This window comes from Chiloscyllium plagiosum, unplaced genomic scaffold (genome assembly GCF_037043375.1).
Source record: "Chiloscyllium plagiosum isolate Xiang-an unplaced genomic scaffold, Cpla_swu_hap1 HiC_scaffold_4, whole genome shotgun sequence".
NCBI lineage: Eukaryota > Metazoa > Chordata > Chondrichthyes > Orectolobiformes > Hemiscylliidae > Chiloscyllium > Chiloscyllium plagiosum.
Genome location: NW_028270142.1, coordinates 127,762,446 through 127,777,602, shown reverse-complemented (window position 1 = coordinate 127,777,602; position 15,157 = coordinate 127,762,446). Strand labels below are relative to the sequence as shown.

Genomic DNA, 15,157 nt, shown 5'->3' with positions numbered 1-15,157 from the left:
TTTACAGTTATCTACATGCTGCTTCGGAGATGTCACCTGAAGGCAAGATTCCTGTTGTGCACCAATATGCTGTTTCCTTCCAGATTCAAATTTGCTACACTGCCTGTAATACTATCCATTACTAAATGAAGAAAGGCTCCTCTAATTGAATACTGAAAGACCATAAAAACAAGATATAGGAACAAAATTGGGCTCATCCAGTCTGCTCCATCATTTAATCATGGCTGACCTGTTTCTCAATGCCACTCACCTGCCTTCTCCCTCTTACTAATCAAGAGCCTATCAATCTGTCTTAAATACACTCAGCAACTTGGCCTTTACAGGGTTGTTCTTTCACTCTGGTTGTGCCCTCAGGTCTAGTCTCTCCTAGTGGAAACATCTTCGCCACATCCACACTATTCAGGCTCATCAGTATTTTGTAAATTTTCAATCATATCCCCCCCTCATCTTTTTTAAAATTCATACAGACCCAGAGTGTGGATGTGGCAAGCCCTTCCTCTCCAGGGTCATACTTATAAACCTGCTCTGGATCCCCTCCAAGGCCAGCACATCTTTCCTTAGATTATGAGGCCCAAAACTGCCCAATATTCCAAATGTGGTCTTACCAGAGCCTTATACTGCCTCAACAATACATCTCTACTCTTGTATTCTAACACAATGAATGTAAGCATTGCATTTTCCTTAACTGCCAAAAGAACCAGCAATGTTAACCTCTTGCAATCTTTTATATTAGCTAGCTTACTCTCATAGTTCAGCATCTTCTGCCTTGTTGCTTTCTTAGTTATCCTCTGGTGGCTTTTAAAGGATTCAGAGTAATTTCTTCACATCGTATCCTTTTGCTTTTATGCTGTCCCTGATGTCCTTATCAGCCATGATTGCCTCATTCTTCCCTTAGTAAATTTTTTTTCTACCTTGGGATGAATTTCTGCTGCGCATCCAGGAACTCTTGCTATTGCTGCAAAGCTATTATAGATACTCAAATTAGTAGCTACCAATGAACTTGTGACCGGTGATGTCACTTGCGTTGGGCCCCTGATCCTGGGCTTCAATTTATCCTGTTTAAAAACGTTCCAAGCTACGAGCTGAAGCAGCAAGCAAAAAGCTCCTCTTCCCCTCTCTACCAAATTACTCGAATTGTACCTGCACTCTGGTTGCGTTTCACTCTGGATGTGCTCATTCCTCAACCCGTGCAACTTACCAGTCATGCACTTTCAACATGCTCCATCTTAAAGCTGAGATCAGCTGAGCTGACTCTCATTAAGCTTCAATGATAATCAGCACCTATTAAAAGGTCCTGTTTAAGCTTCAGGCGATTAACAGGCAGTTATCAGCTACCTTATTAATCTTTTCACTAAACTACTGAATTTAAAAACTTAAATGGAGAAAGAAACAGGATTTACCAGTTCTATTCCTTCGCTGTTTCCATACGGTATTACTGCAGCTAGTGCTTCAGGAATGCCTCAACATTAACCATTCCAAAATTTTGCACCATTACACATCCACTGTCATGGTCTGCAACCAGTTTACCATGTTTTAACATTTATTCATTTGGCATATGATGCCTGGAAGATCTTGTAGAGTGTTGTTCATGACCCAGGAGATTTTTCAGTAGACCAAAGCAACCCCAAATGGCAGTCTGTTGAAGCAAACTTGCCAAAAGTGAAGATATAGTGTGATAAGGAATCACACCTGCTCAAATTCAATATTTAGATCAGATTGTGCAAAAGTTTCATTGAATTTAAACTCTCATCAACCATGGACTTAAAATATCTTTCAGGAGAGCCTTGAGCTCTCTTAAAAGGCCTCCATCACTACTGGTATTATAAGAGGCAGCAAAATAGAAGCTACACTATTTGCCACCGTCTCGTATGAGCAATGCATACCATCTAGGAGAAAGTGAGGACTGCAGATGCTGGAGATCAGAGCTGAAAATGTGTTGCTGGAAAAGCACAGCAGGTCAGGTAGCATCCAAGGAGCAGGAGAATCGACGTTTTGGACATAAGCCCTTTAGCCCAAAATGTTGATTCTCCTGCTCCTTGGATTCTGCCTGACCTGCTGTGCCTTTCCAGCAACACATTTTTCAGCAATGCATACCACCATTCATTTCGCAGTCCTCAATTATCCCTTGGAAGGTAGATTTGCTGCCTCAATTCTTTTTAGGGTACAGACAAGGTCTGCTTGGCTTGATGGAAAACCACTTGATATTCTAATGAGAAGCAGCTTTAGTGTTAAACAAAGAGTTTATTGCACAATAGCAATTATTTACAACTGATATGCTAGATAATGCGACAGAGACTAAGATAGACTCTAACTTCAAGATTTTGAGCAGTTTTCTCCACTAGTCAATATGATATCAGTGGTTAATGCTTTAACTCCACAGGAATCCATTTAACACTTGTGCTGCATGTTCATTTGCTCATTCATGACCTTTATGTTACCTCTATTAATGTTCCCCTGACAGCTTCCCATCTAATCACTTAATATAAACTTGTGTATACCCAAAATTTTGCTATCTTAGATCACTGGTCATTCACAGATACTTGTTCACCCTTCCATATTTATCCAATCCAGTCCCAGAAACATTAAAAAAAAAATCACACAGCTCTTTCAATTCTGACAACTTGGCATCAAATTTTGTAAAGAGAAAACATCCATCTTCAGTGTGGAATCCTCTCCCTAAACTTCTCCTTTAGGATGCTCAAAAAAACCTGCCTCTAATCAAGGTTTTGGTTATATGTTCTAATATTTCAAGACTGTGCAAGAAAAAACTGCTGGCAATGCTGTTAACACCTTGAAATGTTTTGCTCCGTTAATGGAGATACATACTGTGATCTCCGCCTTTTCTGTACTACATCCAAGTACATTTAGTGCTTAAATACAATCAACTCTCCAGAAAGCCACACTTCAATCCCAAGAATGTGCCTTTTATTCTCTTTTACAGATTTCATTTAATTTTCATTGTTGTGATCTAGGCCTCATATTGCCTTGCCTCTTCACATAACTAATACAGGAGTTACACAATTTAATGTAAAGCACCCATCACATGTCCAAATCTATTGCATTTGTTCACAAGTAGTATTGTACTGAGCATCCGTGTTGAGTACCTGAGTTCAATTCAAGCCTTGGGTTACTGTGTATGGAGTTTGCACAGTGTTTGTGGTAGTTTTTGTTAAGTGCTCTGGTTTCTTCCCAATCAAAAAGATGTGCAGGTTAGGTGGATTGGGCATGATAAATTGCCCATAGAGTCCAGGGGTGTGTAAACTAGGTGGATTAGGCATGGCAAATACTGGGTCATGGCGATAGGGTTAAAAAAAAAAGTGTGGGTCTGGGATGTTCTTTGGAGGGCCGATGCAAACTCAAGCCAACTGGCCTCTTTCCACACAGTAGATTTTGTATGATCTGTATTGTGCATTGTCTGAAGCCTAAGTTTGAGAGAGAGTCCAATGCTGTAAAACAAAGTACCTAATAACTATCAAAGTTTATACAGTACAGCCATATCAATGCTTCTTACTTGCATACATGGACAAGCCGAACCAAATTCAGGACATTGGTTAGGCCACTGTCGGAATATTGCGGGCAATTCTGGTCTCCTTCCTATCAGAACGATGTTGTGAAATTTGAAAGGGTTCAGAAAAGATTTACAAGGATTTTGCCAGGGTTGGAGGATTTAAGCTTTATGGAGAGACTGAACAGACTGGGGCTGTTTTCCCTGGAGCGTCGAAGGCTGAGGGGTAACCTTAGAGGTTTACAACATTATGAGAGGCATGGATAGGATAAATAGACACAGTCTTTTCCCAGGGTCAGGGAGTCCAGAACTAGAGGGAGAGAGGGGAAAGATATAAAAGAGACCTACAGGGCAATGTTTTCACAGGAGGGTGGTAGGTGTATGGAATGAGCTGCCAGAGGAAGTGGTGGAGGCTGGTACAATTGCAACATTTAAGCAGCATTTGGATGGGTATACGAATAGGAAGGATTTGGCGAGGTATGGGCCAGGTGGGACTAGATTGGGTTGGGATATCTGGTCGGCATGGACGGGTTGGACCAAAGAGTCAGCTTCCATGCTGTACATCTCTGACTATAACAGTAGCAGCTTTGTCAATGACTTGTTCCATAAAAGATCAGAAGTGGAGATGTTTACTGATAATGACATTATGTTCAGTGGCACACAAAGTCCAGAATGCCAGGTTAATTTTCTGGGTACCTGGGTTCAAAGCCCAAATGGCAGATGGTAAAATTTAAATTTTATAAAAGTCTGAAATTTTAAAAAGTTGGTCTAATAGCAACTATGCAACCACTATCAGTCTTAATCACCCAAATTGGGGATGGGGGTCAAACTCTGGCCCAGCCAACAACGCTCACACTCCATGAACAAAAGTTTACAATTCAGATAATGAAACATTCTGAAGCAAGAGCAATATTCTCAAGTTGAACACAGCATGCTGATCACTAACTTCTAATCACATTCTCAAGCCTTTCCTATCTCTAAATAGATGACATCACAAGGTGCTGTCGCAAGTCGAATTCTATACAAGTTTGAGAGTGAGCAGGTAGCATTGAAGCATTTACAAACCCGACTCCCACAGCTACCTGGATTACACCTCCTCCCACCCTATCTCCAGCAAAAATGCTATTTCGTATTCCCAATTTCTCCCCCTCAGCTGCTCCCAGGAGGAGCAGTTCCATCACAGATCACACCAGATGGCCTTCTTTGAAGACCAAAATTTCCCATCCCACATGATTGAAGATGCCTTCCAATGCATCTCATCTACATCCTGCATCTCTGCCCCCAAACCGCAACAAGGACAGAAACCCCCTTTGTCCTCACCTTCCACCCCACCAACCTTCGCATAACTGCATCATCTGCTGACATTTCTGCCACCTCCAAAAAGGACCCCACCACCAGGGATATATTTCCCTCCCCACCTCTATCCGCTTTCTGCAAAGACCGCTCCCTCTGACTACCTGGTCAGGTCCACACCTCCTAACAAGCCACCCTCTCCCCCATCTCCAGCCCAGGCTCCAAAGGAGACTTCTACATTCAAAGAATCACCTGCACTTCCACACGTCATTTACTGTATCTGTTGCTCCCGATGCGGTCTCCTCTACATTGAGGAGACTGGACGCCTTCTCACAGAGCACTTTAGAGGACATCTCTGGGACACCCACTCTGACCAACTCCACCGCCCCGTGGCCAAACATTTCAATTCCCCCACCCCCCTCACTGTTCTGCCGAGGACATGCAGGTCCTAGACTTCCTCTATCGCCACTCCCTCACCACCCGATATTTGGAGGAAGAACCGCCTTATCTTCTGCCTTGGGATGCTTCAATCCCAGGGCAATGTGGATTTCGGCAGTTTCTTCATTTCCCCTCACCCCACCTTATCCCAGTTCCACCTTCCAGCTCAGCACTATCCTCATGACCTGCCCCACCTGTCTATCTTCCTTCCCACTTATCCACTCCAACCTATCACCTTTATCCCCACCTCCATCCACCTATTGCAGCACTCAGCTACCTTCTCCCCAGCCCCACCCCCTCCCATTTATCTCTCCACCAGAAGATCCAAGCCTCATTCCTGAAAGGCTCTGGCCCAAAATGTAGATGCTCCTGTTCCTCTGATGCTGCATGACATGCTCGGTTTTTCCAGCAACACACTGTCGACTCTGATCTCCAGTATCTGCAGACCTCACTTTCTCCCAGCATTGAAGCATTGCAGAAAGCACGCGTGTACCTCTGCCACAGGAGGACAAATTAAAATTATGAACTGGTGAAATTAAGGAAATAACCCACTTGCGTTCCATGTGCTGTCTGATTACCCTTTAATTTTTTTTTCTCTTCTACTGGTCTTCCAAGTAGTTTAAAAAGACTTGAACACGTCATTAAACTATGTCTTTTCCTCTATGATGCCACAACAACACTTACCAATTTTTATAGATGCACCATGCATCCTAATCTGGTACATCACAGCTTCATATGGCAACTGCTTTGTTTAAGATCGTAAGAAGTTAGTTGTGAATGTAGCTCAGTCCATCGTGAAAACAAGCCTTCATTTCACTGACATTGTCAACACTGCCCAGTGCTTTGGGAAAGCAGCCAATATAATCAAAGATCCTTCCCACCCTGGTTATGCCCTAACAGACAGAAGAGACAAAAGTTTGAAAATGTGTACCAGACTGAAGAACAGCTTCTTCCCCAGTGTATCAGACTTATGGACCTCATGTTAGAGTTGATCTTTCTCTGCACATCTTCTGTAGCTGTAACACCATATTCTGCATTGTTCTATTACCCTGATATAATTATGCATGGTATGATTTGTCTGGTTAGCAATCAAAACTATACTTTTCATTCAGTACATGTGACAAAAAAAAGTCAAACTGCATATTGTGCTCAATCACTTCAGAATTCAATTACCTTCTGGTGCCCCATGATAGTTGTTTGGAAAGTCTGGAGGTCAACTTATATAAATGAATTTCAATTTTAGTAATAAAGCAGCACTGATAACAACAGCATAGGCCATTCACTCCATCAAACTGCTCTGCCATTCAATATGACCATGGCTGATTCTCTATCAATACCATACTCTTTTCTCAACACCCGTCAAAATATATTCAATAACTTCACCTTCACCAGTGCACCTCTCTGGAGGCATTGCTTCTAAGTACTAAAATGAGCTAACCCATAATTAGAGATCATAAGAATACAAGAACATACCATAAGATTGTCCTAGAATGCCCAGTCAGGGGAATAATCATCCCTGCATTCAATCCATCTAGCCCTGCCTGAATGCTATACACACACACACAATGAAAAAATCCCCATATTCTCCAAACCCTGGGGAATATAGGCCCAGTAGAACTAATGTCTCCTCAACAACAAACCTGCCATACCAGGAATCAGTCTAGTGAACCTTTGTTGCACTCTTATGAGAAAGTACATATTTATGCAAGGAGAGCACAATTACACAACACTCCAGATGTGGTGCTGTTACACCAAAACAATTTACAGCTACAGTAAGCTGCAATATGTGCTACACTTACAAACGTAACAAGGCCTGCACCATATCAGACTTGGCACTTTTCATGGGTCTCCACATGGATGAGGAGAAAGATGGTCAGACTGCAGCTTCAAAAATCAGAGAATGGAAGTTTTAAATATTTGTCTCTATTCATTTGTATATGAGTCTCTACTTCATCTTTCTTTACTGTTTAAATTTTTGGGGTGCTTCACATTTCCAGGGTAATCAGAGGCACTTTTCAGGACTATGTGCTCAACTTCACAACAAAAACTGACCCTTTGGTTCAACTCACCCACACGGAACAGATTTCCCCAAATTAAACCTGTCCCACTTACCTGCATTTGACCCATTTCCCTCTAAACCTTTCCTATTTATATACTTATCCAAAATGCCTTTTAAATGTTTTAACTACCTATTTTGATCTACCAATTCCTGACAGTTCATTCCACATAGGAAACACCCTCGGGTCCCTTTTGAATCTCTCTTCTCACTTAAAATATGCTTCTAGTTTTGAACTCTCCTCAACCAACCAGAGGGAGAAGACCTTTGCTATTCACCTTATCTATGCCCTCATGATTTTGTAATCCTCTAGAAGGTCACCCCTCAACTTCCTATGCCCTGAAGTCCCAGCCTGCCCAGCCTCCCCTTATAACTTAAATCCTTCAGTCTTGACAACATCTTGGTCATCTTTTCTGAACCCTCTCCACCTTAATATTCTTCCTATAGCATGGTTACCAGAACTCCAAAAGTGGCCTCACCAACATCCTGTACAACCTCAACATAACATCCCAATTCCTTTGCTAAAATGGTTTGAGCAATGAAAGGCTTCAAGTGATGGCTTTCATAAATTTGCACAATGAGAAATTATTTAATCAGGGTAGCCATTATACCATTTGATCTTATTTCAGCATCAAGCTTGTACAATGGCCCTACTGGCAACCTTGTAAAAAGAACCAGAGCCATTTGTTCAATCTTACAGTATGGGAATTCCAGTGCATATACTAGGCAGTGAAGTTAGGTTAGTAATAGACAACCTCTCGGTATTCTCTCATTAAGGGTGTAGAGAAAACAAGTGGTAATTTGACTGTTCCATTTCAAACATGAAGTTGAGTGCAGGGTGAAGTTAATTAAGACAAGCAAGTTCTAAATACAGTTATGCATTCAAATATTGCAAGTGCATTAGTTCTGACTGTGTAGCTATGTAGGTATAAGTGATTGATGAAATACTAAAAGTCACTATGAAAATGTTCAAAACTAGGAAAAAACGGAACTAGAGCACCATGTAAACAAAGTAGGAGTAGGCCATTCAGCTTCAACGCCATTTCCCAGGTATCCCCCAAACCCTCAGATTCTTGGCTGACAGGAATCAAAACTCAGCTTTAGAAATATTTAACAGCCCTGCCCCTACCTGGGGAGAGAGAATTCCAATGTGGAAATTCAATGAAATTTAAAAGGTTGATACAAACCAATGTCTCATGAACTTTTCTTTTGAAAGATTTTTGTTGGCCACTATTACAATCTTCATGGTACATTTAGAAATTAGTCAAACTTTCCAGTAGAGATTGGAATTCTGTGCATTTGTTTACATTCAGGATTTTTATTCCAAAATTAATAGTTTCTACAGTTTCAGTAAAATCAGTTGTGCTGAAATATTTACTGATTACCATAAACTTTCGGTAGAGATCAACACTACAATGACATTCGCAGGTTGGACTTCTGTCAGCTTTCCGTTAAACCCCACAATTTGCAATAAGCCAGTTGAGCTGGCGCAGCATTTCCAACATAACCCAAGTTTCACTTCTCTATTGGAAGATTGAAAATTTTGATCTGCAGTCACCCAAAACCACAGAACATTTCCTTGTACACAGCTCCCAAAAAGTACATAAGCAAATTCAAAAAGGGAGGGATCACTAAACAGTCACAGACTTCTTAAAGCAACCATTTCCTAAACATAGTTTTTAAATGTAGCATCGAGTATGGCATGTGCCTTTGGCTGGATTTATCTGTTCAGTTTTAGACCTACACAACCATGTCTGAACCATGATTAAAGTCTTTCATTGTTCAAAAGTGGATAATGAAGACTTCCAATTAATACTGCACTGCAGAAAGTATTGGTCAAGACCAAAAACTTTTTAACAATCAAGAAGCAGGACAAGATTACAAACTTCAGTTTGGAGAAACTGATCATTCTGTGGTACTTTGTTCAGAAAGTCAGTTACGCAATATCTGGATTAAACACAACCAGCAAAGAAACACTATACTGGGGCTTGGGTTATTGAAAACACAAACCATAAGAATTAACAAGTTTTGCAACTTCATTGTCAAATTTCATTGACTACTGCATTTAGCAATCCAGTAAACAAATTTAGTTCATCTAGATAGAGGAAACTTATCCTGATGACTATTCACTCCTAAGAGACAGAGCCATACAACATGGAAACAGACCCTTCAGTCCAACTAGTCAACGAACTGTGATCCCAAACTAAACTGCTCCAACATAACCCTCTAAACCTTTCCTATTCATGTGTTTATCTAAATATCTTGGCAATGTTGTAACTTTACTTGCATCCACCACTTCCTTTGGCAGTTCAGTCCAAAATCGAACCTCAGATCTCATGCCCTTTTTGGAACCTTTTCAATAACCCAAGGCCCAGTCTAGTTTTATTTGGTAGTTGCAATTAAATCCAGATATTGCGTAATTGATTTGATAAACAATGTTTCACAGAATGATCAGAGTTTCTCAAACTGAAATTTGCAATTTCATATCATATCTTAATTGCTGGAAAATTCAATCTCAACCAATACTTTTTACAGTGCAACGTCAGCTAAAGTTGCTTATCCACTGAATAAATAATGATTAGCGAAATCTTTCATGCGTAAGTCTAAAATTGACCAGAAACCCAGCCAAAAGCACATGCTATTTTAAAACTTTTCCCCTCTCACCTTAAATATATGATCCTAGTTCTGAACTCCACTATCTTAGGGAAACTACCCTTGCTGTTCACCTTACCTATGCCCCACATGATTTTACAAATCTCTATAAGGTCACCCTTCAACCTCTTACAATCCAGTGAAAAAGGTCCTATCCTTAATTCAAATCCTCCATTCCTGGCAACATCTTGTAAATCTCTTCTGAACCCTTTCCAATTTAATAATATTCTTCCTATTGCATGACAACCAGAACTGCACACAGCATTTCAGAACAGACCTCAGCAATATTCTCAACATGATGCCCCAACTCCTACATTTAAAAGGTCTGAACAATGACATTAAGCATACCAAAATGCCTTAACATCCTGTCTACCTATGATGCAAAATTCAAAGAACTATGGACCTGAAGTCTCGGTGTCTCTGGTAGACGACTCCATCCAGGGCCCTACCATTAAGTGCGGATGTCCTGCCCTTGTTTGTTTTACCAAAATGCTACAGCTCTCATTTATCCAAATTAAACTCCAACTGCCATTCCTCAACCCATTGACCCAATTGATCAAAATCTTTGTAATCTTAAATAACCTTCAAAGTCTACTGTACCACCGTGTCACGCGCAAACTTACTACACATGCCTAAGGTATTCTCATCCAAATAGTTATATAAACAATCAAGTGGACCCAGTACAGACCCCCCCACCCCACCCCCGTGGAACACTATTGGTCACAAGCCTCAGTCCAAAAAATAGCCCTCCAAATATTGGCTAACAGATTCATTTTGCTCCAAGCGATTTAATAATGAAACTGGAGTATATTCACAGATCGCACTTCTCTTCAGTATAAATTTTCATTAGGCCTGTTTTAGTATTACGGTAGGGTTGAAACCTAACAGGCATACTTATTGTGAAAGTCACTGCCAAGTGGCAAGGCTGCTGGAAATGTGAATAATGATTGGGGGGGGGAGAAGAGAGAAGTAGGTGGGGTGGTGGTGGCTGGAAAGCGGATACTCTCGGCCCTCCCCCACTACTACAGCCAGGGCCAAGCCTCCGTAATTACGCAATGGCACGCGCACAGATGTCACTGCGTATGCATAACTTCCTAAAGTCTTTCCTTTTGAGGCTAGATGTTGACACTGGCCACGTAATTTGCCTGCTCTGTGTGCAGACATTTCGTCTAGATCACTCCAAAAACACAATTGGAGGTTTAAACAAAGAATTGCAGGAAATATGGGCATTGATTTGGATACAAGCAACATGGGGGGGGGGGCACAATTTTGCATATGGGGTGTCATCTTAAAGATCAGATATACAAACATTTCCTGTATTTCCAAACTTTTACTGTTGTTTCCGTTTGCTTACAAATCAACTTATAAAGCAGATTCAAAATGGAATCTGTTCCCAACTGGGGGATTGCTGTATTGAAAGACTTGGAGGTAGAACAGGAGTTGTACTTTTGCTCACTTGTTCAAGGTCTGTGTAAAGACTTGTAGCTTGGGTGCTGGTTATCATGGTTATGGATATGCTTGCCAAGCTAGGAAGTTGATTTACAAATGTTTCATCCTGCCGAGATGACATCTCCAGTGCTTTGGAGCCTTTTGCGAAGCATTGCTGTACTGTCCCTACTGGAATTTATTTGGTTCCATTTCTGCTGCTTCCTATTCCAGTTGTTCCTTGTAGTGGCCAGTATATTGGGTCCAGGTGAATGTGTTTGTTGGTAAGAGTCCGTGGATGAGTGCCATGCTTCTAGGAATTCTGACCGTTCTGTTTAGCTTCTTCGATGATCGTTGCGTTGTTCCAGTCGAATTTGTGGTCCCTGTCATCTGTGTATGGTTACCAGAGACAACTGGTTGTGTTTAGTGACTAGTTGGTGTTTGCAGATTCAGATTGTTAGTTGTCTGCCTATTCGCCCCATAGTGTTGCGTGCAATCTTTAAATGGAATCTTGTAAATTATGTTAGTCTTGTACATGGGTATCAGGTCTTTTATGGAAATGTGTTGCTGGAGAAGCGCAGCAGGTCAGGCAGCATCTAGGGAACAGGAGAATCGACGTTTCGGGCATTAGCCCTTCTTCAGCCCTCCTGAAGAAGGGCTAATGCCCGAAACGTCGATTCTCCTGTTCCCTAGATGCTGCCTGACCTGCTGCGCTTCTCCAGCAACACATTTCCATCTCTGATCTCCAGCATCTGCAGACCTCATTTTCTCTATCAGGTCTTTTATCCTGGTAAGAGGGTGGGAGAGCATGGCTGTCAGGAATCCCAGTGGTTGGAAAAGTCTGGCTGTCAGTTCAGGAGCTTTTTCATACAAGGTAGTGAGACTAGTGAGTTAGGACAAAACATTTCCTAGTCATGTTGTTTGTCTGCTCACTTGTTTCGACTAATTACTTCCAATTTTGCTTCTCTTCCCATTGCAGTTATTCCTAATCTATATGCTGTTTGCAGAACTTCAAAATACAAAGTTTAATTTCATAAGCATATCAACATTCTCAAACCTTCCACTAGAATTACCTCAAGGCTTAAAGCAAGGGCAGCACTATTGAGCTGGAAAACAGGTGAGCAGCCACTGGATCACCGTGAAAGGTGAAGCAAGGTTAAGAATAATGCACTGTGACCACTTTTGGATCATGTTGTAAGAAAGAAAGGCATAGCCTTGGAAGACAGAAAGAGGACACTGGGTCTTGGGTGTTAATTTCCAATGAAAACAGCGGAAAAAAGATTAAGGATACATTCAGTTTGAGAAATCATTCAATAACCTGAGTAAGCAGCTTTGACTTTAAATATACAATTCAAAGTGATACAAACTTGCTTTCCCATTTTTAAAAAGTGCACTTTTGAGTAAATAAGTAAAAATATTTATACTGCAGCACTTACCATCCTGACTTGGAAAAATGTTACCATTCCTTCACTTCAGTGGGTCAAAAACTTGAATTCTGACCATAAAGGTCATTATGGCCAACCTACAGCTTATGGAATACAACAGTCTAAGGAGGCAGCTCACCACTAGCATCTCAAAGACAGCCAGGGACAGCCAATAAATGCTGGCTAGCCAGTAATGCCCACATCCCATGAGTGAATTTAATAAAGCTGCCTCAGGTGATGAGGTCTACAACAATAGAATCAGATGAGTGTGAAGTCAAGCAAGCTATTGTCATATAGGTTTTGTACAAAGGATCTAATAGGCTCAGTGAGCAGATGTACTTCTACAGTTGTAGTTAATGTACAGTGTTACTGGAATTTATCCAGAGTGACACTATGGCATTATCCATTAAGCCACAAGTAGAAGTTCATTCAGGTAGCAAGGAATACAAGTCTTCTTTAGATTCACATTTGAAGACTGTCTAATTGGGACAGGTATAAAAGCAAAACACTGCAGAAGCTGGAAATGAGAAACAAGATGCTGCAGACACACTGGTATGGTAGAATCTGAGGAGTGAGAAAGAGTATGAAGGTTATGAGTCATATGACTTCAGAAGACATTACTTTCCATAAAGTCATGAGATTCAACCTTAACACTTTCTCACACCACAGATTCTGCCATACCAGAGTGTCTGCAGCATTTTGTTTCTCATTTCCAGCTTGTCATCCATATATCCTTCAGTGTGTCAATAGGAAAAGCAAAATAGATTACTTGTTGAGCAGACATTGAGCAGAATTTACAGGCCAAATTCAAAATAGTCATACAACAGCCAAATGACAAATCAGACTATGCCTCACATCTCAATGTCGATTTTTCACTGTACACTAATGTTATGGCACTAGTCATAAAACAAAAATGTAACCATCAAAAACAAATCAAATTTACAACACACTGGCTTGAGCCTCTTGGCCAAATTGCATTCCTTTCCTAAGCTGATGTTTAGGCAGGTTTTATCTGATCAAGTGCTCATGACACAGCTTAGATTCCAGTATGGCTTGAAAATTTAAATAGCAGGGGCTGGAAAACAAAACATTCCGCAACATGCAATACCAACATCCTCCTCGATGTTCAAATATTTGTAAATAGCAGGGCATTTGTTTTACATTGACCTTTAAACATTAATTTAATCCAGTTGCAGAGATGAGAGACCACTGTATATGCTGGAGCTATCAAGTTTTTAAACTAAGTTTTCATATACATCGCTGTGCAAACACAAGTGGTATTAAAGGCTTAAGCAGACCAATTTCTGAGATTGTGGTTCAGATTTAGAAAAACAGAAACTTATCAGAGCCACCTCTTTTGTATGCACCCAATTATGGAATAAGTTAACAGAAAAATATCTCAACTAATACCTTGTCTAGGATTTATTCCCCCAATTTTAAATGAGCACAGTTAAGCCAAACTATAATACTAGAAAAAATGACCGGACATATCCCATCTGCATGGCAGACTAATCTAATATATTCATTTTGTCTCTCAAAAAGCTGATGGGAATATCATATCACGCCATGAAGTATCACCTACTAACCAGTTTAAGTTCTACAGAGATCACAGCTCAAGACTCAATTAACACGGTCAAAGCAGGACATTTTATCAAAAAGTGATTAATTCACAGAATGACGCACCACCAGCAAATTTGGGCAATAAATATTAGCTCAATTGCTCGTAATACCAAGCAGCATTATTAAAGCGGAAAATGCTGGAGAACAATTCTACACAGCACCAGTAGAAACAGAAACCAAGTTAACATTGAATGCAATGAGAAGTTTTTGAAATTTCTTCAGAGCATCTTATAGCTTTAATGTCAAGGAAGGTCATCAAGCAATTTTCCATCCTTAACCTGTAATTTATATGTTGGAAAGACCCATGGACAAACATTGAATATTTGCTATGAATGAAAGATTTTCAACCAACCACTTCTGTTAAGCTTTAAATGCTACAGTGATAGTGTTTACCTTATGCTGAATGCAGGGCAAAAAAAAGGGGGAGAAAATCAATTTAGAATACACTTTGCAAGAGATTGTATCTGTCATTATAGCAACTGGAATGGCTTATCCTAATAACCTCAGTTTCACAATGGGAATGGGTAAGTGAAACAAATTACAAAAGTTGACAACATTGGAGTAGAATACTTCAGAAAGTTTCCACAGTCTTAATGCAAACTTATTAAATATCTACAACTGTATCAAGGTGCATTTAGGATTAATGTAGTCAAGATAGAAAATAAGTCTGCAACTATGAACTGTAGATGGTGCTTTTGTGAATGCTACATTTAAGCATATAGATTTTAAAGTCAGACAAATCTG

At 40.5% G+C, this 15,157-nt stretch overlaps 1 protein-coding gene across 4 annotated transcripts in view; it reads right to left on the bottom strand.

Moving 5' to 3' along the window:
- slc45a4a (solute carrier family 45 member 4a) overlaps positions 1-15,157 on the bottom strand; it is a 75,226-nt gene that overhangs the window by 35,474 nt on the left and 24,595 nt on the right. The gene's annotated exons all lie outside the window — the stretch shown is intronic.